The 21,941-nt window shown below is 40.3% G+C and overlaps 1 protein-coding gene across 7 annotated transcripts in view; it reads right to left on the reverse strand.

Moving 5' to 3' along the window:
- ptprsa (protein tyrosine phosphatase receptor type Sa) overlaps window positions 1–21,941 on the reverse strand; it is a 221,115-nt gene that overhangs the window by 152,641 nt on the left and 46,533 nt on the right. For 2 of the 7 annotated variants that reach the window (XM_075485601.1, XM_075485597.1), the window contains exon 1: window positions 10,716–11,195. The exons of 4 other annotated variants lie outside the window; for them this stretch is intronic. The gene's annotated coding sequence lies outside the window, so the exon portion shown is untranslated. Of the gene's footprint in view, window positions 1–10,715; window positions 11,196–21,941 lie in introns of those variants that run through there. One more of the 7 variants, XM_075485602.1, reaches the window with a different exon arrangement.

Consider the following 21,941-nt stretch of genomic DNA (forward strand, 5'->3'; position numbering starts at 1 on the left):
TGATAACCACACGGCTGAACATCAGCATTGTTCTAACTCTGACGCTTTTACGCTGCAATTACTGTAAAACCCCTCAGAGAATTCTCTTAAATGAAAATAAGTTATCATATACTCTGGAATCAGTAACTCTGTCCTTTTCTGTCACAAATCATAAATATGAAGTGGTTTGGTGTCCAAGAATATCTTCCCAATAGTACAAAAACAGATGGGGAAAAAAATTTATCCAAAACCCTTACTCTGCCAGGGATTTCATCCATAAAGAAAAGTGTGACAGCAGCCCACACACACACACACATACATGGATGGCACTAATCTCCCCAACTGTGGCTGGTTTCTCTGATTGCCATGTTGTCATTCTTCCCCCAACCTCAATCACTCTTTAATCAGGATTATCTTCTCTGACACTGAGACTTAGAAGTTAATTAAGGGTCCAGCCAGTGCAGGTGCAAGAACCATGTTAGAAATGCTTGGATCATTTTTTAAATTAGTCCCCTGTCCTAAAATATCCTCATCTCAGAATCTGTAAACCCTACACCAATCAAACAGGGCAGACTTCAACACAAGCATATTGACTGATATCATGGGTACACTGACAAGTCAGATCTGTTCATCAACACTTGAGAACAACACTGCCCCAACACTGGGGTGTGGTCATGGTTCTTTTGAGATAGTTTCATAGGTCGCTTTACGTGTGCATACGTGCTTGTAAAAAATGCACAGAAGCATTTCCTTTTAAACACTGAGCTACTAAAGCAGCGTTTTAACATTCATCTTTTTACCACAAAACCAACGTCAGAGAAACCACTGAACTAAACTGAACTTCCCAAAAAAAGAGAAGGAAAATGCCTAGTTGCCCATTCCATTTCCTGTCAACTGGAAAACAGTGGAGAGTGCCTGTCTCCATTTACATACAAATGTCACCTTCTATCTTCCCAGGGGCTGGGTGAGGTTTTACTCTCTTCACCGCGATGCACTTGACAAACCTTCTTACCATGTCTGGGAGAAAAGCTTGTGTTGCACAGTGAGAAAGTGAGAGGAAACTCAATGCATTTTGCCTCTGGTGCCTTTTCCCTGCCTCTGCTCTCTTTTACGCGCCACTGGTACGCTGTAATTCGTGTATCCAGACTGGAGTAAATTGGCTTTGTTTCCATTTAACTGAAAGATGAGGCAGCATGCTGTTTGAAAAGGCGCCCAGGCTACTGAGGTTGTAATAGCTGAGGAAGCCTTATAATTGAGCTTTTCGACAAAGGAGTTTTGTTGTGGTATGGGAGTCATTAATACAAAATAAATTATTTGCATGAGCCGGAGTACCGACAGAGCAGGCAAAATGAGAGCTACTATTGTAATAACAACCCAACCATCTCGCATGAAGGGAGGTGACATTAACATGTATCTGAGGAAATCACCAGCTCAGAAAGCCCAACCTGGCAGTACAGCTTGTATCCCCAGAGATGCACGGGAAGCCATTTTCTGTGGTTAAGTGGCCCACATAGTGTTTCTGCGCCATTTCTCATAAACCAGGACATATATCCCCTGTTGAATAGAGATGAACAATCCAGCCTGACATGCAGGTAGTTACTCCTTCTTAACCCCAGGTAGCGCTGAGTGATGCAACAGAACAGCAGGCCCCCTCCCTGCTGTCTCCCTCTCTCCCAGTTTCCTCACCCTCTCCCCATCGTTCTCCTTTTCCCTAGCCTGCTTTGCACGCTCCCTCCTTTCATTATTCTCATTTCGCTCTTTATCTCTCTCCTTTCACTGATACCATTCACCGCTCTCTCGTTCTCCCGACAATCTCGCTCTTTCCCAGAGGCCCATGTTTCCGTGCTTGCATTACACACAATTACTTCCATCCATCAATTATCTGCCTACTCCTCTTTAGCAACCCCACTTCCCTCTCTGCACTCTATGACAGTAACCCCCACTATCCTGACTACACGTGTTTCTCTGAGACCCACCCCCCACCCCTCAAACCCCTCGGGCCAGCTGAGTATGCTCCCCCCCCCTCCCTCTTTTCCCCTCCTTTCTCTTCCCTCAAAATTCAGCTCCCCTGTAGGCCACCCTCACACCAGATGTCCCCAAAGTTTGGGTGAGCATATGCATGCGTGGAGAGCAAGAACAAAAGCACAGGGTGGTGTTGGGGGTGGGGACACAGATGGGTGGTACGGGTCTTGGGAGGGGTGGGAGAGTCATCTGAATGGTACCCAGTCATCTTGCCCTTGGCTTTCCGTGCACATTAAGCACCATCGGATTACCAGCATTTAGCACACATACACACACGAACCCATTCACCTCTCTGATAACAGTTTTACATCGAAGCAACAATCACACACGCCAAACAGAGCATGGTTGGTATGAATTACTCAACATTGTGATAATATCAATCACACAGATTTTTTAATATATGGTAGTAGATGAAAACTTTACCAAATATTGCTGCTTAAATGGCTTTGGGCCGCTAAAGTTGAAGCATGTAACTTCCAACCGAAGTTGTAAACATTAGCTGGTATATTAATCTAAAATCAGAGCCCCATCAACATTGCATATAATGTCTAAATATAGATTGTTCTATCAAAAAAAAAAGAAAAAAAGCAGGATTTGGCAGATACGGAAACGCTGCCAAGCTGCTGAAGCTACCATGTCTCTTTGGCATGTGTGAATTGGAACAGTGGCAGTATAAGGAGGATGTCTTTTTTTCACCAATGAGGCCCAACTGATATGCAGAAAGGGTTTAAGATGGAGGGTTCCAAGCAAACAGTTTCATATGTATCAAGATGGGAAGATCCCCCTCATTATGGCCCTGTTGCAAAGTCAAAAGGTGTGATGACAGAGATTATATTCAGGGCATATATTCCACCAGGGTAGCTCTCCCTTCCACACACATGCTGGCTCTGTGATTACGTCTGCAGCCTACACAGGAGGTGCAACACATTTGCCCCTTACTACGTATGTATCATACAAACAACGAGGCATCAGCGTTTGGCATTGGCAGTGTGAAAGATGCTTCATCCAATGCTGCAAATAGGAGGCTCTCAAAGTAGTTAAGTTGTGTATTAAATACAGACTAGTAACAATACACCACGATAGCAAAAATCGTTCAACTGAATAGTCCCTTTTGTTATATTTGACCTTTTCTGTTTCACTTTTACTTGCCATTTGTTCAGAAGACAGTGGTGTACACTGATAAATGTAATTTATTTGTGCTTATTTCTCATATTGTTTAACCATCAGTCAATTGGCTGTCTTGAGAAGAGCTGCAATTGGTTTTCTACTTGGAATGAATGACACCTTAATTCAACTCAGGAAATGAGTGGTTCTTTCAATTCCACACATAGGATGAAATGATGTGGATTATTAAACTGTACAGCTGAGCGTACATCATGAATCACGTTCGTAGGCCACACTAAATGTTATCAAGTGCTCGACAGACAGAGCTCTTTAGCTGCTTAGAACCCCCCCAAAAAAATTTTTTTTAAATAAGCATTCAATTAAGTAAGCACTCATGTTTTAATTATATAGAAAACTGTGTGTGAGCAAAGAGTGTTGACAGGTTGCCTTAATTACTAATCTGTTGTCATGCACACAGTTTCGCCCAAAAGTTAATCTTAAGGCACTTACAATTTAAGTGTACACACAAATATAAAGCGTTTTTTGAAAACCTACTCTTCAAGCCACTTCAAATACTCTTCATGCAGATAGCTCAACAGTATGATGTGCAGTACAGGTATGGGAATTTCTCAATTTGGAGAAGCATCTTGTTCCAATGACAGAACATAATTGTAAAGTTGAAATCTACACAAATAATAGTACACAATTAATAATTGGCAATTTTTTCAGGCCTTTTCTGGAGTTGCATGCATTAGGTTATGTTCAACTACCGTAAGACACTTAAGAAGAAAAGCAGCAGAAGCAGAACGAGAAACATGCAGCTCTTATGTCATGCTAACATTATTGATATTTTGTTTGAGAGTGGAAGAAGACTTTGGTGAGGCTGGATAGCACAAACTAGATAAAACACGCACAGTACGGAAAATAAGCATCATAAAAATATATTTCTGTAGGAATACAACAAGGAATTTTAGCTGTTTTTTTACCAAATGTTGCAACCCTCAAAGAACACAGCCAGCCTGTCTCATCCATCAAAAATGAATGAGGCGATGTCAACTTTGAGCTCCAACTCCAACACAGGGAAGAGAATCACCAGATTTATGGCAGCTTTTAGAGATTATAATAGAGGGACATACTCAGTTGTGGAGAAACCCCAGTTTTATCAGCTGATGGAGTTCTTAAAGCTGTGATATGAGCAGGCCATTCCCTACAGAAACAGCTCTGCCTCCACTCTGCAACCAAACTAAAGTCGAAGTAAAGGAATTAATGAGCAAAGCTATTTAAATAGCTATTGTATTAGCTTTGTTGAGTTCAGAGATGACTGACTGGTAGCATACAGTATGTACAGTACAGAGGTGAGTCACTCAGACTAACTCAGTATTAATAATAGCAGTTTAATACTTAAAAGGACAAAATAAAAAAAAACTCTGACGGCTTATATTTATTAACCAAAATGTAGCTATGTAAAGTCATACAGTAATTTAAAGATGCAACATTGAACACACTGAACTGAAATTAATATTTCAATAATCCCAGTGGAAAATTATATACTGTAACTGCAGTATTGATTAAAAATTTAGCATTCACAAAAAGAAAAAGTGAAAAATACATAGACATAAGAAAAACAAATAAAAAGGCAGACTATGTATTTCATCTGAAAGGAGGCCCATCTCCTGGCATGGTAATTATACAAGGAAATGGAGATGCATAGAAATATAAATGCAACCTGTTTGATCCCTCTGACATAAGAGTGGGTTCCTCATGCCCACCTACTCCACTGCCCACAACCATGTGGGTGCATTTAGCTCATTTAAACCTCCCATGGGTCAAACTGCCAATGCACAGGGCAGGCCTTCCTTCCACACGTAGTTTGCAAAGAGGAGAAGGAAGTGCCCCAAGGGGAGCCTCTGTGCATCAATCTGTGGGAAGCCAGCTGGTAATCACACTTTGCATAAGTACAGCCCAACGGCAAGCATCAGAAGACGCCCAGAGGAGATCCAGACAGACAGGACCAGACACGCCCATTTGGTGTTAGTCCCAGACTGGGTGTTAATTACTTCTCACCATGTAACACCAGTTTACATCAACCCCGTGTCCATAAAGAGGATGCGATCTATACCTGAGGGAAAGGGGAGCGGATTGACGTTGGTGTGAATATTTCATGCCTCGTAGTTTTCTCTGGCTGGCTTTAACAAACTATGCACTATATTTGTTCAAGGGTGTTATACGTTGAGGGTAGTGAATGGCGGGGTCTCCTCATGTGCATCTGCAAAAGCAGATTACCGTCAATTCATCAGAGGGTGCTGTAGCAGACCTGGTGGTACCAAAGGGACAGATAAGAGGCTACAGGGGTGCCATTGTGTGAATGTATTCCCAAAAGATTTACCAGATAGTCTGAAAGGGATTAGCAGATTTTTTGTTTATGGAGGGGCAACCTTCACCTCTGTATTAAACACATGAACATATGTTCCAAAGTTAGGACTCCCTTTTCACTTGGCTTGTTGGGCTAATTCAAGGGTAAAAAAAGAAAGAGAAAGGTATTCAATACAAATTCACACATACAAAAAATACGATGCCAGAGTGATGGAAATGGACAGGAAACAGAAAAGAGCTGAATTTTCTCTTTACCCACATTAAACTCCTGACAAGTTTTATACAACAGTGTGATCTATCAGAAGGACATCAAGAAAAACAAATTAAAATAATACCAGACTGAACAAAGAGGAGATTGACAATGGGCCAAAATGCAAGGTAGACTTAGGCTGCAGCTACACGAAAACGTTTTTCACTGTTAACGATACTTTTTCTTACCGTTTCGCTGTCGCGGCCACACGGAGCCGGCGTTCCCACTACCCCAAAACGATAGTTTTTGAGAACGGGTTCCAGAGTGGGAAAGTTTGAAAACGGCCTCGTTTCGTTTCCATTGTTACAGCTAAAACGTTTTTGCGTCAGTCAAACGTTGACGCTGTGAGCCAATTTTAACACTTCTCTATTGTCTCACAGCGTGGCGTGACACAGTGGCGTGTGTACTGCATCGTTTCATCGTTTTCATCCGTTTTCGTCTGGACCTGAGTCTTTACAGCAGCGCGTTGCCGTGTGGTCGCAAGAATTTTCGTACCCGTTTTAAAAAAAAAACTCGTTTCGTTTTCGTGTAGCCGTAGCCTTAAACTCAGCCAGTGAAGTTATCAGTCCTGTTGAGGTCACACTCGCTTTATTACAGCGTTGCCTTATCTGACCCTTGTTTCATAACGACCTTCAGATTTCAAATTAAGTTGTGTGTAAATACAGCTTATGTGTGGTGCTAAAAGGTTCATGACCATTTCTCTCTCTCACCAAGTTCTGCTGAGGACTGAGGTGCTGTTTACACATACCCGGGTATTTTGATAAACAAAGACCTTTCCCTTCGTTTGTGCCTTTCGTTTATACACAAACAGAGTTTTTTCCTCCGAAAACGAGGCATAAAAAAAACTCCGGCAAAAGTGGAGATTTTTTAAAAACTCTGTTTAGCGTTTGTGTATAACCTGGTTGAAAGAGACAAAAACGGAGTTTTGGGCAATATCTGCGGTAAAAGACCGACGTCCATTGTTTATCTGGCAAGCATGGAGGTACTAGCAGCATTTCTGTTTTTAAGAGCTATACTCGCTTGTGTGCTTTTGAAAATTAAAGTCATACAGTGTATTGACCAACAAAGATGCATTAGGGCTCGGAGGGCAGCAATTGCAGAGCTTCTTTTGGCAGACAGAGCCCGGCCATACCACCGCCAGCGACGGCGATTCTGGGATAGACCGGGACGGACTGCGTATTTATGCTGATCAATGTAGACGTGTTTTTTTTTAAAAACGGGGCTGTGTGCACCTAGTTATTTTTGCAAACTAAGGTTAGAAAATATGCGATTATCAAAATACCCGGGTATGTGTAAACAGCACCTGAGCCACCAAGAAAAGCAGTGGTATCTTAGTGGGGGTCTATAAACCCAACCACTCCTATGTTTTACCTTCTACAGCCACAGTGAGTAAGCAGGTCTGTAGAAAAGAACAGAAACACCAGCCCCAAGAAGTTTTGCAAAAAACTAGACTTAAATTATCAGGAATGAAATCTTCTGTTTTTCCTCAGGGCACTTGACAAATTGTGCTACTCCAGGTGTAAAAGTTCAGACACTTCCTCTAAACTTTCTATTAAATAAGGGGCCTTCCTCCACACACATATGCTGTAACGTTCAGTTATTTAAAACCTGTCACAGCATTGAGACAGGTTTTAAATAAAGTAACAGTCATACCTGGTTCTTTATAGAGCAGCTTCTTCACTGTAGTGAATGTTAGTCAAACTGAAAACATCTGCTCTGCTGGAACTTAAGTTCCCAAAAACTTTATCAGTTCAGTATTTATTTCTACCACAAAATGTCACCGATACACCTCATCACTTTAGTTTAATAACATTAAACTAGGGTGTCCTGGAGCTTGTTAGCAGCAGAAGTGGCTGCAGCTGCTCTCTGCTGGACAATGAGTTTCTCGTGTTAGCCTTTGAAAATCTAAGTATAGTATTAGCATTAGCCTCTAGTTACTTTATAAATCACTGCCATCAAAGTGTCTTGTTTTCCTTACTTGGACGGCAGATCTCATTCTTATTTTTTTTCAAATTTACAAGGCCATTATAAGCATAAAAGATCTGTAACGTCTTGTTATTGAATATTTATAGGCTCCACCTGGTGGCGAACTCAAGTAAAACAGCAAATCTGCAATATATTTTCAGTGACACGACACATCTATCATCTTTTGCCATTCCAGTGTACAGATTCCTTATTGATTAAACTGAAATGTAATATTGAACTGTTCATTATTAATATATCTAAACCAACAAACAAAACATAAGAGACGAGATGATACAAGCAAAGATATCGCGTTAGCATGATCTTTCCATCATGTTCATGTTGACAGGCAAACTCTACGGCTGTTCGTCCTTTCCTCAGTCTGGTTATGTGGTAAGAAAATAAAGGAGAAGTGAATTTCAATGAATGGCTAATCCTCAAAACAAAGAGGAGAGGAGGGCACTTTAAGAGACACACTGCCTCATGTTTTCACAGCCAAACTAATTGCACCTCATGTCGCTGGAAGAGCGCTCATTTAGCACTCCGAACAAATTAAAATGAATAAACACAATTAACGTAAAGTGCAACAGTGCCTCCACATAGCAAACATTTCTCTCTTTTCCTTTACCATTACAGTCACTTCAGCGGAGCTATTATTAACATTGGTTTTGCGTCAAGTACAATGTAACTAATTGCAAAGCCCTTGATACCGTCAAAATGCTGCTAATTTTGCACAGAATAAAATAAACAGGGCACGAGGTAGTAAAAATGGGTGTAAAAGCCTTGAACAAAAGGCAAATTATAGGTTGATGATTGATTGGGTAACATGAATATCAAACCTTTCAGAGCCTTTGTTTGGAGTACAATATGAAATACAATAGAAATATATGTGTTCTGTGTTTGAAGCTAGTAAAGTAATCAAGGGATTTTAAGAGTGCTAATGACGTTAAAACATGTAACTAAACTTGTGTTTAATGTTTGCACTAGTTCAGTCAGACTGTATGTAACATTAGCAATGGCAGAGATCTGATACTGAAACTTGAAAATGTCAGATTTAGTTTTGGTGCACCATCTGGAAAGATTTGAATAATGAAAGCATCTTTAAGAGCTTTGCTTGTGCTACTGCACTGTCTATTAGTGCAGTGGTAAGCTGTAGTGGTTGCATGTCAACAATACACTTGATGTTAAAAAGCTGGAAACATCAAAAACTACATATACCAGTTAGAGAGAGGAAGGGAAATGTACAAAGTGAATAGCTTTCAGTCAACCTGTAAAGCATGTTGCTTTCTTGAATGTCCCCCCTCTCATGGCAAAAAACTGAGAGCATGTAACCTACTGTTGAGGTGGGGAAAATGAAAGAAAACAGCTTAGAGGGCAGTAATTGCAAAGGAAATGAATTTCAAAACCCAAAGGAGGACACTTCTCCATGACCTTCATACTTGGGTCTTAAGAGAAGTACTTGAATCATATCCGGGGCGCAATTCAATTAGCTTTTCCTCCAAATGTAGGAAAAAGTACTCCAGGGAGAAATCAAAAGTTTTGTCCAACAAACTAAGTTTTCAAGGATGTAATGTTCTTACTGCCTCCCTCCTCCTCCACTATACATTACCACTACTTACAAGCTAGCCACTCACAAATGCATTGATCTGTTATTTCAGTACACGAAAAAAAAAAGGTAAATTTAATAACACACACCTTCCTGATGCTGCCTTAATAGACACGCCGGTCACGCTTTGCCTGGCAGCTTATCCCTGGCATTTCCTTTCCTTTTCTATTTCTTGCTCAGTTGTTTGACAGTGATCAGGGGTGATAAATTGTTCAATTAAAGCAGTATTTAGAATCCAAAACACACTTGACATGCAGCCTCTTGGTTTAGGTGTTGTCCAATTACTCTGAAGGACAAGACTCCTACTTGCTACTGACAATCAACATGTGACTCTCATCATAAGACAAATGGGGTTATTTATACAGGATAGAAGGCTGATTGAATACTGGGATACAAGACTGATGAGCAGGAGTTCCAAAATAGGTAAAACCTGAACCTTAATTACATGTGGAAATGTGCAGAGTTTGGTGGAATTTTCACTGTTTACTGAAGAAGAGCATGAAATAACAGGATACATACTTATTCTCTATTTTGTTGTAAGTTACATATCTATTTCAGCAAGACATAAGAGGCACAAAACATTTAGTAAATTGCAATGAATAGTATGACTTACAGAATTTCTTCCTAAATGCAAAATGCACCCTCCAGTTTGAGTCCATGCTGTAGCCGACCTGACCTCTGAAGTCCTCAAATTTCAAGTTAATTTGTTGCTATCTTTTTTTTACTAACATCAAGAACAAAAATGTAATTTGAGCTCGTGTGTTCAGCAACACACTGTAAAACTAAAAGGAGAGCCGTAGCCTGGAGCTGTATATAAACCTCCCTGCACATGCAGACAAAAGTTACTCCTCAAGGCAGATAATTACCCTCGAATAACAAGAGGTGAACCTAAAATTGACAAGTAGTTTCCTCCACAAACGTAAGGAATCAACTGAGGGAGCTACTTGTTGTACATAAACAACAAATTAACCCAAGTCATTAGCAATAAACGCCACATAAACGTCCTCAATCCATACCTGAGGCACTTTGCATTTCACCAAAATAGCATTGATCAAGCACCGAATATATTTGATACTTTTAACATTTGGTGTGGCACTTAGGAATGGTAAGTCTTCCATGCATAATAAATACAACAAGTGACTTAAACTTAGACTTAATAACATCAATGGCTTCTTATGGTAAATGCATGGACAAAGTGGACTAAATCAGGTTTCCTATTAAACACACAGCAAAAAGAAGAGCAATCGTTTTCTTGTTTTCTCCATCAGACGTAGGAAACAAGTTGGAGCATAATTACAATGTTATATTTTAAAACTACTCTTAGCACTTTGATTGACCTTAAACTACGTTTAGTCCCCTAAACTCATTTCAAGAACATTGGGAGAACAGTTAAGAAGAATAAAAGTTTTAATCACTTACTTCAACCGCGTGAGAAAAGTATTTCTGCGACTACCCCCTAGTTGGTTTATAGGGGACAGTTTTTAAATCCGTTTTCTGTGTATCTGTGCAGGTCAGTTCCTTCGGAGAAAAAAAAAAAAGAAAAGAAAGAAAAAACAGCAGCGTTGCATCCCAGACTAAATATAAAAAACGCCGTATTCCACTTTCTCGAGCGCCCGAGATTCACTTGTTAGAGGAGGGAGCGACTTTAAAACACTCTTATTATTCTCGGTGCGTTTGTATTCCTTTCTCTACTCGAGATCAGACGCTCCAAGCCAGAATCTCCCCAGAGAAAGAAAAATAAAATACCCTATATTAATCCGTGCGCGACACCGCCGCGCGCGGATCTCCAAACGTGGATCTCTTTATGGGTGTCTCTCGTTATCTCCGTGTACCAGGTTTGGATTCCTTTCTTCCTAAATCCACCTCATACGAGCTGGGGGTGGGGAGACAGGAGTCAAATACACCCCCCCCCCCCCCCGTCGTGGTGGGGGGGTATGGAGCTCTGTGCTGCGTTCAATGTCGCCTCGTACACTTCCGTCTCTTGATTTCTCCTCGATCATATACAACAGCTTGGTGCGTTCAAGCACGTTTAGCCAGAAGTCAGAACACAATGGGGCTTGTAACGAAACGAGTGTTACTGTGACTGATCTGTCATGTAATAAATCTGAGCTGCAGGCGTGAACGAAGAGGAGATCCAGAGAAATGGTGCCGCGGCACGGGACGTTCAGAACAGCCCGGCGGCTGTGGGTGGTTTTAGTTGTGAGCAGTCTAGTTGTTCAGATATTGTAGTTACCAGATTTATAAAAGTACATGAATTTCCCTAATATTAGAAGAAGTCAGAGGAGCAGGATGTTGATGTCGTCACAGCAACACTGCGAGTTCTTCTTCCGATGGACGGAAATCTCATAAAACCCTAATTACTCATCAACGCATCATAATTTACTTCGTACCAAAATACAGCTTGTGCGTGTGTGTTGGAATATTTTCTGTAAGCGCACTTTACAAAAATAATTGTTCTTTCTTTGAAATGTTCACTATCTACTTCACAACAAAACAGCCCACTGCTTATAAAAATCTTATTTATCAGTCACATTTGGGTAAAATAGAAAAAAAAAGGAATTTCGCTTTTTTATTCCATTTTGTAAATAATTCCACCCAATCACATTAGCGCTTACCTGAAAGACCTATTTTCATTGGCTGGTCGAATTTGAATTCTAATGCTGCCTGCTGGTCTCCACTATGTCCAGCAGGGACGATAAACACACTAAGGACACATCCATCAACCCACCCACAGTCCTTCCACTGGTCACCATTAAATATGTTACTACAGCTAACTGAAGTCAGTCTCTTTTGTTGAAGATTATGATAGTTCAAAATGCCTCCTTTGTCCAGAGTTTGGAAATGGGACTGATTTGTGATGGTATTTATGGCTTCGGAGCAAGGAAAAAAAACTTCTCTTTGCACAGAAACAACGGTTTAGCTGAAAAATGTTGAAAACTGGCTGAGTATAACCACCTTCTCAAAGCAATTAGTTCCAAGATGAACTGTATGATGAAAGTCTAAAGGAAATGCAATGGAACTAACCATTCTTTGGAGGGTGCCACCGTTTTTTTGAGGCACAGTACATCGCATAAAGGGCCTATTCTATCCAACTGGAGGGAGAGTAGCAATATATTTTGTGTGAACTTTTCAAGTTGTGCAGGCATTAATGGATGGGAACAAGCCCTTTTAAAAAGACCTATTTTGCTGGGTTTTGGCAGAAAGCCATCCTGAGCCACAAGCAATCCTCCACTGCCCCCTTTCTGCTCTTTGTTTAAAACCCAGTGTGACATGGAGCACACCATAAAGAGATGTTAAAGGTGTGTGAGTGTGTTCTTGCGTGGGTGGGTGGTTGAGGATCTAATCAATTTGCGGGTGAGTAAAATAACATGTGTTTATGTTGCGTGGATTTCTCCCTTGGCCTCTCATTCACACTACAGTCCCTTATTTAATCAAGGGGGTAAATCTTTGCAGCAACCCAGAGCTCTCACCACCATTCCCCTGGTGCCGTGAGCCTTAACATGGTAAATTTCACTGAGGGCAGTGCTTTGGATGGATAAAAAGAGCACTTACTGCCTGACGTGTGCAATCCATAACAGAATAATGAGACTCCTCCACTCTAGGAGCTCTCTTCCCCTGCTCTCCAATGTATACTTTTTTTTTGTCTTCCTTGTGAGTATTCATAAATGCCATGTAAATTCAGCAAGCGGAAGATGTGGCAAGTGCTCCAGGGATGTAACCAAATCTCGCAACAGGATAGAGAGTGTGAAGATGCCCCAAACAATCAGCGACCCATGTTTGAAAACTATTAGCTTCCCTCTGTCAGTTGCTATTCTTGAAAGCAAAGCTAATTGTTATCATGGTATCTGCTTATCACTGTTGTTAAAAAAGAATGCACTCACATGCAAGAAAAAGCATTTTAAGGAAGACAAATGATTAAAACAAAAGATGGAAGTTAAGTGCGAAATAAAAAGTTATGATTTCTCAGAAATTTAAAAGACCACGAAGTCATGAAACATGCTTCATGTGATGAGGAATGTCCATGAAAGAATACAAATATATAGTTTAATGCCATCCATCCATCCATTTTCTATACCCGTTTAATGCATCGGTCAGGTCGCGGGGCGGCTGGAGCCTATCCCAGCCGTCATCGGGGGAGAGGCGGGGTACACCCTGGAAAGGTCTAGTTTAATGCCATTTTTAGAATATCAGCCAACTAGATTGATTGTCTCATTGCAAGACTTTAAACCACAAGCCAGCCATCATAATCCGAAGAACTTGTTAACACAGAGAAAGTTTAGCCTGTCCAGATTTACATGCATACCTACAATTCTTCCTTGCTCCCATCCTATTTTAAAACCCCATGAGACACTATAAAAAGAACGCTGCTTCTGTCTGCATTGTCTCCCTGCTCCCTTTCGTTCATCTTTGTCACCCTTAGGGGTTGAGGCACAATCACCTCAGAGAGCAGTGGGCCATCGCTCACTCTGTCCCTGGAGGCGACAGCCCACTTACTGCCAGCTTGTGCTCAAATGGAGGACATTTCATCACCCTACTGAAAACACAATTAAAAACACGTGCACGCGCTTGCCTCCCCTCGAGATCCACCCCTTGACACAAGTTTAGTTACTCTGAGACTGCCTCACCCTCTCAGATATTTACTTTCCTTGTGACTGAATGTTTGTCAGTCAGGTTGGAAAGCGTTGTGTTGTTTTAGGGCTCACACGATGCTGGAAGAAAGAGAAGAAGTGGCCCAGTGCTCAGTTTTAAACGCTCTTCTCGCTGAGAGACATTTGCTGCCTTGTAGCATCAACAGTTTGCTGATAAGTAATGGGTTTTTTTGCTTTTTTTTTTTTTTTGCTTTTTTCCTTTTTCGCAGCCAAAATGGAGGATTTTCCCCTGCAGAGTTTTTGGGGATGGTTGGTTTTAATAGCATACACATACTGTACGCACAAATGTACAACACAGCTTGTATGGAACAGATGCAGACTGATGGCTATTAGAGTGCAACAATGTTTGCCCTTATCTCCCATAATGATAGAGATCTACAAAGAGCTTGGGGAAAGATTATGAATTTATTACTTCGATACACAAATGAGTGCTGCAATAGGCAGGAGTTTGAGCATAGAGATAGGAGCTTGGTGTCTACACTGGAAGGAGCACAGATGGGAATGCAAATCGGGAATGAATCTGTCAGCTCTTTTTTAATTTTTACTTTATTTTAACCTCTTGATCTTTGACAAGAGGTTACATCCATTATCTCCGGCCCTGTGTTTTTCCTTCATATCCAATGCATTTTTTCTAAACCGGCTTTCTCTCTGTGTTTTCCCTCCAGCTCTGTTGAACTTGGTTGACATTTGGAGGCCGGTGAAAGAAAGCAGCTAAATAAACCAAATGATTTCAGACAGAAGGAGACAGACAAAGATGTAGGCACACTGAAGAGGGAGCGTTCTTGTATTACTATGTTTCACTCAGTACATTTAGCTGCAAAGTTAAGCGTAGCTTGACTCGGCCATTTAATTAGACTTAATTAGACTACCCTCCTTGTCCCATTATACAAGCATGAGATGGGAACTGATTTATTGACAGTGTAGCTAGTGGCAAATTGTTACCATGTCGAACAATGAATTAAAGAGTTTTACATCCCTGTACATCTCATAGATGCATGCACTTCCTTGTGGTTTTTTGCTGTTGTTACTGACTTCTCCCTTCATGTACTAACTTCTTCGAGTACTTGCAGGTCTAACCCTGAGATTGGTACTGGAGCATGTGCAAAACATTTAAGCCAGTTTAAGTCCCTTTGAACATATAAATGCAGGAGTAACAACCTCCAATCACATTATCTAAGGGTGTTAGTCCAACTTAAAATTTCAATTCAGTGTGATTTCAGATGGACTAACAGGTTTTCATATATAATGAAAGTGTGGTTTTAGTTTAAATAAAACAATAATTCAATGCAATACATTGCAATACATGCAAGTTGACTGAGTGCACAGTTCATTTAACTATGAATGTTGTTAACTGCAGAAGGACTTATATGCTTTAGTATTACATCTGTGTTTGGATCAGTATTTAATTTTATTGCACAAGCCATATCAAATATCTTTTTTTTTTATTTAATTTTGTTTTACCCTAACAGATGTTCCAGGGAACAGCTGATAGAATTTTGCCATATAACTGACTTCAGGTAATATGGCAAAAGTGATCAGGAATCAACAGAACTAAAAACTTAAGTTCTAGCAATAGTTATCAAAAAGCTCGTTTGAGCATATTGTAGGTACTTTAAATGTCAGATAAGTGCATGTAATGGTCTCGCACCATATAAATCTGTCAGCAAAAGTTAAACACAGTTCTCTGATTGTTTAAGTCAAGTCAAGGCAAGTTTATTTGTATTGCACATTTCATGTACGAAACAATTCAAAGTGCTTTATATAAAAAAAAAAGAAGCAGTACGACGGGGAGTGAAAGAAGCATTAAGAATATAAAGAGAAACAAATCAAATAAATTAAATGAATTAAAATGATTAAAAATAAGTAACAGTCTAGATAAGTTAAAAGATACCGTGCAGATTTCATGCATAGACACATGAGAACAGAAATGTCTTTAACCTGGATTTAAAAATGTCTACATTTGGTGAAAATTTTATCTCCACTGGCAGTTTGTTCCACTTGTTTGCAGCATAACAGCTAAATGCTGCTTCTCCATGTTTAGTCTGGACTCTGGACTGGACCAGCTGACCTGAGTCCTTGATTCTAAGAGCTCTGCTAGGTTTATATTCTCTGAACATATCACAGATGTATTTTGGGCCTAAACCATTCTGGGATTTGTAAACCATCAGCAGACTTTTAAAATCTATTCTGTGACTGACTGGAAGCCAGTGTAAAGATTCTAAAACTGGTGTGATGAGCTGCAGATGTTTAATGCTCTTTTTGGGAAGTCCGGTTAAAAGACCATTACAGTAATCGAGTCTACTGGAGATGAATGCATGGATGAGTTTCTCCTGGTCTTTTTGGGAGAGGAAACCTTTAATTCTGTTGATGTTTCTGATTTGGTAAAATCAGAAACATCAACTGCATATCTGCATTGTCTGCATAACTGTGATAATTGATGTTAAAGTTCTGTAATATCTGACCCAAAGGGAGCATATACAAGTTAAACAGAAGAGGTCCAAGAATTGACCCTGGGGGACTCCACTAGTCATGGCCACTCACTCAGATTTATAGCTGCCAATTGTAACAAAATAACTCCGGCTTTCTAAGTAGGACCTGAACCAGTTAAGGACCGCTCCAGAAAGTCCAACCCAGTTTTCCAGCCTGTGCAACAGGATCCTGTGATCTACAGTATCAAACGCAGCGCTGAGGTCCAACAGAACCAGGACTGAAACATTACCAGGATCAGTATTCAACCTGATGTCGTTTAACACTTTGACCAGAGCTGTTTCAGTGCTGTGATGACGACGGAAGCCTGATTGAAAGTTATCAAGATTTCCACTTTCATTCAGAAAGTCGTTGAGCTGGTTAAATACAACTTTCTCAATAATCTTAGATATAAAAGAGAGGTTAGAGACAGGTCTGTAGTTGTTCATAGAGGCGTCTAGAGTTCTCTTCTTTAGGAGTGGCTTAATGGCAGCTGTCTTTAGTGAATTGGGAAAAATGCCTGATGCCAGTGAGCTGTTAACTATTCGTAGGAGATCACTTTCTACTGAGGTAAAAACAGTTTTTAAAAAGTTGGATGGTATTATGTCCAGAGTGCAAGTTGTTGATTACAGATGCCAAACTGTTTCCTCTAGGATTTTTAAATCAACAATATCAAATTGTGACATAACGTCACACCATAGTGGTGTTTCTCCATGGTGTTTTCTGTTTGCTCAAGGTGCTCTTGATTCTTATCGGTGCAACAGCTTCCATTACATTCAAAATTTTCAAGTTTTCAAGTTTAGAAATGACCAGGTCCAGAATGTGACCTCGAAAGTGGGTAGGTTCTGTTATATGTTGCCACAAACCAAACATGTCCCGCATAGAAGAAAATTATTTAGCATTACCATCCGTCATATTATATATTTGAATGTTAAAATCCCCGGTCAAGATAAAATGGTTCAAATCAGTCGAGATAACAGACAATAATTCAGACGATTCATCAATAAAACTTGCACAGTATCATGGAGATCTGTAATTAATTGAGAACATAATTTTAGGAACACCTTTTAAAATATAACTAAAATATTTAAAAGAAGTGAAATCACCAAATGAGATCTCTTTACACTGGAATGTATCTTTAAATAAGGCAGCTTATTCTCCAACGTTGCTCCTATTTCGGCATTTACCCATAAAACTAAAATTTGGGGGGGCTGTGTTTCTGACCATGTTTCTGTCAGAAAAAGAAAATCTAAATTGTGTGAAATGATGAAGTCATTAACTAACAGTGACTTATTGGACAGAGAACTAATATTAAGTAAGGCTAGCTTTGTGGAGTTTACACCGGTCTCTGATGTATTCTGAGTTGAACGTGGTACCATTAACAGATTAGATTCACCCAGCAAGTTGACTGTTTTTGATTCCTTCTTTTACTAACTAATACAGGATACCTACTGGGTCCCAGCTTGTTCTCAGAACAGTTCTCAGTCAGTTGTAGGACTACTACAGCAGGGACCCTGAACACATTGGTATGCTATCATTGTTTTGAACTCTGCTGCTGCTCCTTGAACATCCTGCACATCCCCTTGTGCCCTGCTCTGCCAGGACAGGAGGAGGAGGAGGAGGAGCACTGCGTTTCTTGGTAGATGGTGGTCGCTGGAGTCCTGGCTGGAATAGAGACATCTTTTGGAGACCTTGGATGATGTGGAGTATTGTGTCTGGTGAGGGTGGACAGCTTGGGGTTGTTTGCCTCGCTGCTGTGTCCTTCACTCTTATCTGTGCAGTCATATTTGGGTTTGACATCCCAACAGCATGACGTAAGTGTGCACCAAGTAATCTGCATCCAGTTAGATTTGGATGCACGCCATCAGGTGTGAAACACTCCTTACAGTTCCAAAAGGTATCAAAGTTATCAATGAACATAATCCCATGCATGCTTTTGACAACCACGTGTTCAGGCCATGAAGTCTGCTGAAAAGTTCAATTCCTTTACCCACAGTAGGAATGGTGCCTTTAGGGGCCTTGCAGCATCCACAGAGTGAATAATTTATATTGCGCGCAGGGGTGTTTTTGATACATTAATTGTGCACATGTTGCCTGCATGTGTGGCGTCCCATCAATATTCTCTTCTATCTATGCCGAGTGATTTTTCTATGTGCGCTGCGTGCATGTTTCTTTCACTGTGTGTGTGTTCAAAGTCCTTTCAGTCTCTGCCTTTGTACTTATTATACTGTATTTGAGTGGCTTTAATGCTTTTAGGTCACTGTACACGTGGTGCCTTGTGCATGGCTGTGGGCTTTTTTGTGAGTGTTTGTGAATATGGCGCGAGTGCATGTGCATTTCTACACCATGGAGAAGCAGGTAGAATCAGAAAGGCTAGAAGTGATGAGTGATGCCAGAGGTGGTTTTCTACCAACCTCCTCACTGGCTTGCTGACTTCTTAATGGCCTCCTCAGTGGGTTGGCTGACCGATTTGCTGACTCTCAGTGGCTCGAACTTCCTTATTTGGTTGTGAAAGCAGGGGGATGGTGGTGGCTGGGTACGGGATGGGGGAGCAGTGGTACTCTGTTTACACGCAGGGTCAGGAGGTTAGAGCCCCACAGTGCCATGGAGAAAACGCAGATCACTTAAAAACAGTAAGAGAGTAAATGAGTCGTTGCTCCACGGTTGTCAGGGCAGATTCACCATAAAAGAGTGTGAGTGTGTGTCTGAGTAAGTGTGAGGGAGAGGGTGGATCAGAGCATGCTTCGGTGAAGCCTGGGAAAAAAGATAATACTACAGGTAATTTCCACTCACATGCACACTCTGTTCTCTCTTTCCTCTCTCGTGCTCTCAGGCCCTGGACAGTTGAGAGGAGTCAGTAGAAAGGAAATTAAAGGCAACCACCCTTATAGTTTTGCTCTTGTCCGCTTGACTGCCTGCATGCCTGCCTACATTCCCTGGGCAATGTTTATGCTGTGCCCTGCCCAGGACAGAATAGATTCGCCCACACAGCACTGTGCGCTCAACCAGAACCTAAGTAGGTCTGGCAAGCCAGAGCAACAGAACCATGCACTTTCACTCCTCTGGATTAGGCCCTAAGTCCTAGGGCAACATAGCAATGACTGCTTTAATAGATCTAAGATAGCATCTCTCTACCCCTTTTAATAATATATATCTTTTCTTTCTTTTCTTTGACATTAGTCCACGTCAGCAAGTTGTTTAATTTCATCCATCAACTTCACTAAAGTTTGAAAAGACGGCTTTGAAAAAACCACTGGAGGGACTTTGTGTTGAAGTGTTGAAGTTTTGGGTGTCTGAAGGCCAAAGTATTAATATAATGGTGAGCTTGAACTCAGCATAACAGGTGGCCAGACCTGATTCAGCCACTTTCAGTGATTGCTGTAAGAAACTGAAAATGTCTTGATACAAAACATAAAACAAAAAAGAGCACCTTTAACATGCTTCACACTGCATTGCTTTACATTATCTCAGAAAAAAAAAGTGTTCTAGGCCAAACATCTTTCGTTCCCAAATGCCATGAAATAACATACGCTGGTATGATCACATTCATTACCTCAGAACTTGAGGCCAATTCACATTTCTTTAAATGCAGCTACAGATAAATGGAGCGAAAAGAATTGAATAATGCTCATTTATTTCTGTGTTGTTTTTTTTGTCTTCTTCTCTATGATTTATATTCGGTTTGTTGCTAGTACAGCAAGTGTGTGGTACATGCATCGTTGTGGTGAGGGGGCTGGCTGCTCGTAGGGCACATTATCCAGCCTGTCAGACTCCTGGTGCCATGTTACAGAGAACACTGCTCTGAGAGAACAGGGTGCCTCTTGACGCCAGCTATAAAGATTAGCAGAGCTTTGTTTAATTGTCCTGCTAACGTCCTAGGAGCCACTTAAGAGCTGCTGCTCTCTTTCCTGTAGAAATTGTCTTTAAAGCTCAGACATTGGTGCAAAGGTCTTAAGGATTGATCTAAATCAGGTATACTCAGGGAATCTTACATCTTCCTCTCTCACGGTTGATGTCTTGAAACAACAGACAAGAGTCTAACCCAAACAGGTGTCAAAGGGCAGCATTTAAGCACAACACACATCAGGTCGGTGTGTTAAATCAATAATCCCAATCAGGGAAAATGCTTTTATCACACTCACTTGGCAATTTTAATCTGAAAAATCAGCCACAAGCTCCATTAGCGACCCCTACAAGCCATGTTTCTGTTCTAACTCAATCAAACTGAGGACTTTTATAGCAAGCACCTGTCAAACAAATGTTATTGACATTTTTCCCAATTAGAGGCTTATTTCCTTCAGAGATTAATGTCGCATTTTAAGGCACAATAAAAGTTGCAAATTAAACCTACTGGCAAGCTAACACTGACCTTTTATCAGCACGCCAGTGGTGGGTTTGTCTGGTATATACCTGCAACAGTTCAGCCAGCAAAACTGTTGTTGAGCTTCAAGTATAGCACAAATCAACCATTGCTCTTTTTTGTAGTGACATGCATAATTATGTGTGATAACAGGCAGTTGAATGGTAAGTATCATTTTGGCAGATATCATCTTGAGTTATTTTTGACAAAAATGTGTAAAGGTTTTATTTTTTTTAATATTTCATCTAGTTACACTCAACAAATACTCAGCACACATCAATCTAGTTTTACAAGTAAATTTGTGTTTCTAATTATTCTTTGTTCTGAGCAATTTATGACTGTTCCCTTGGTGTTACCAGTGGGTTCATGCAGGGTAAGTGGGTACTGCCTCTTCTTATTCAGTTAGCTTTAATATAACAACTTTTAAATCCCCTTATAAGCTCATCATACTAAGTGCTGCGAGCCAATTTTGTTTTCCTAGGAACAAGAAAGTATGATGCTGGTGATGCTACAGCTAACTGGTTGTTTTAAGAGATGGTTAATGATGGCAAAAATATTTAATATATTTTTATATATATTTATATATTATATATATATATTTTTTTTAAATATTTTTTTATATTTTACTGCTTTTAGTGATGTCATGAAAACAATAGGTTGTCGTACAGCGTTTTTCTCTCATCAGAGAAACATCATAGTCTTGCAGTTAGACAAATCAAATTCCTGGAATTTTTACTTTTTAACTTTTTGTGGTTAGATATACAGTGCTTTCTTTTGATTAATCTAATTTAATTTACTTTGTGGGTTAGAGGTAAATTCCTGAACTGAAGATTTTCTTGATCATTTTAATGCATTTCCTTTCAAACTTGACTTAGAAAAACTATGATTAAAATGGCAGTCAAGGCAGTGTGTTTTAAAAATTCATTAATTATGTTAAGAGGTGCTACCTATCTACCCAAAGAAAGCCATTAAAACATTTAACATGCACATGCTCAGTGGAGCATCTTCAACAACCAGACATGCGGTGCCTTGTGTGTAAGAGCAAATATAAATACACTTAGCAATCAACACATTTATGAATAAGATTTTAAAACGAATGTTTTAATTAATTCCCGATACTCCTGTGCTGATGTGTACATGACAAACTCTCAGGCTGTAAAAGCAATTGAT

This window comes from Odontesthes bonariensis, chromosome 15, assembly GCF_027942865.1.
Source record: "Odontesthes bonariensis isolate fOdoBon6 chromosome 15, fOdoBon6.hap1, whole genome shotgun sequence".
In the NCBI taxonomy this organism is placed as follows: domain Eukaryota; kingdom Metazoa; phylum Chordata; class Actinopteri; order Atheriniformes; family Atherinopsidae; genus Odontesthes; species Odontesthes bonariensis.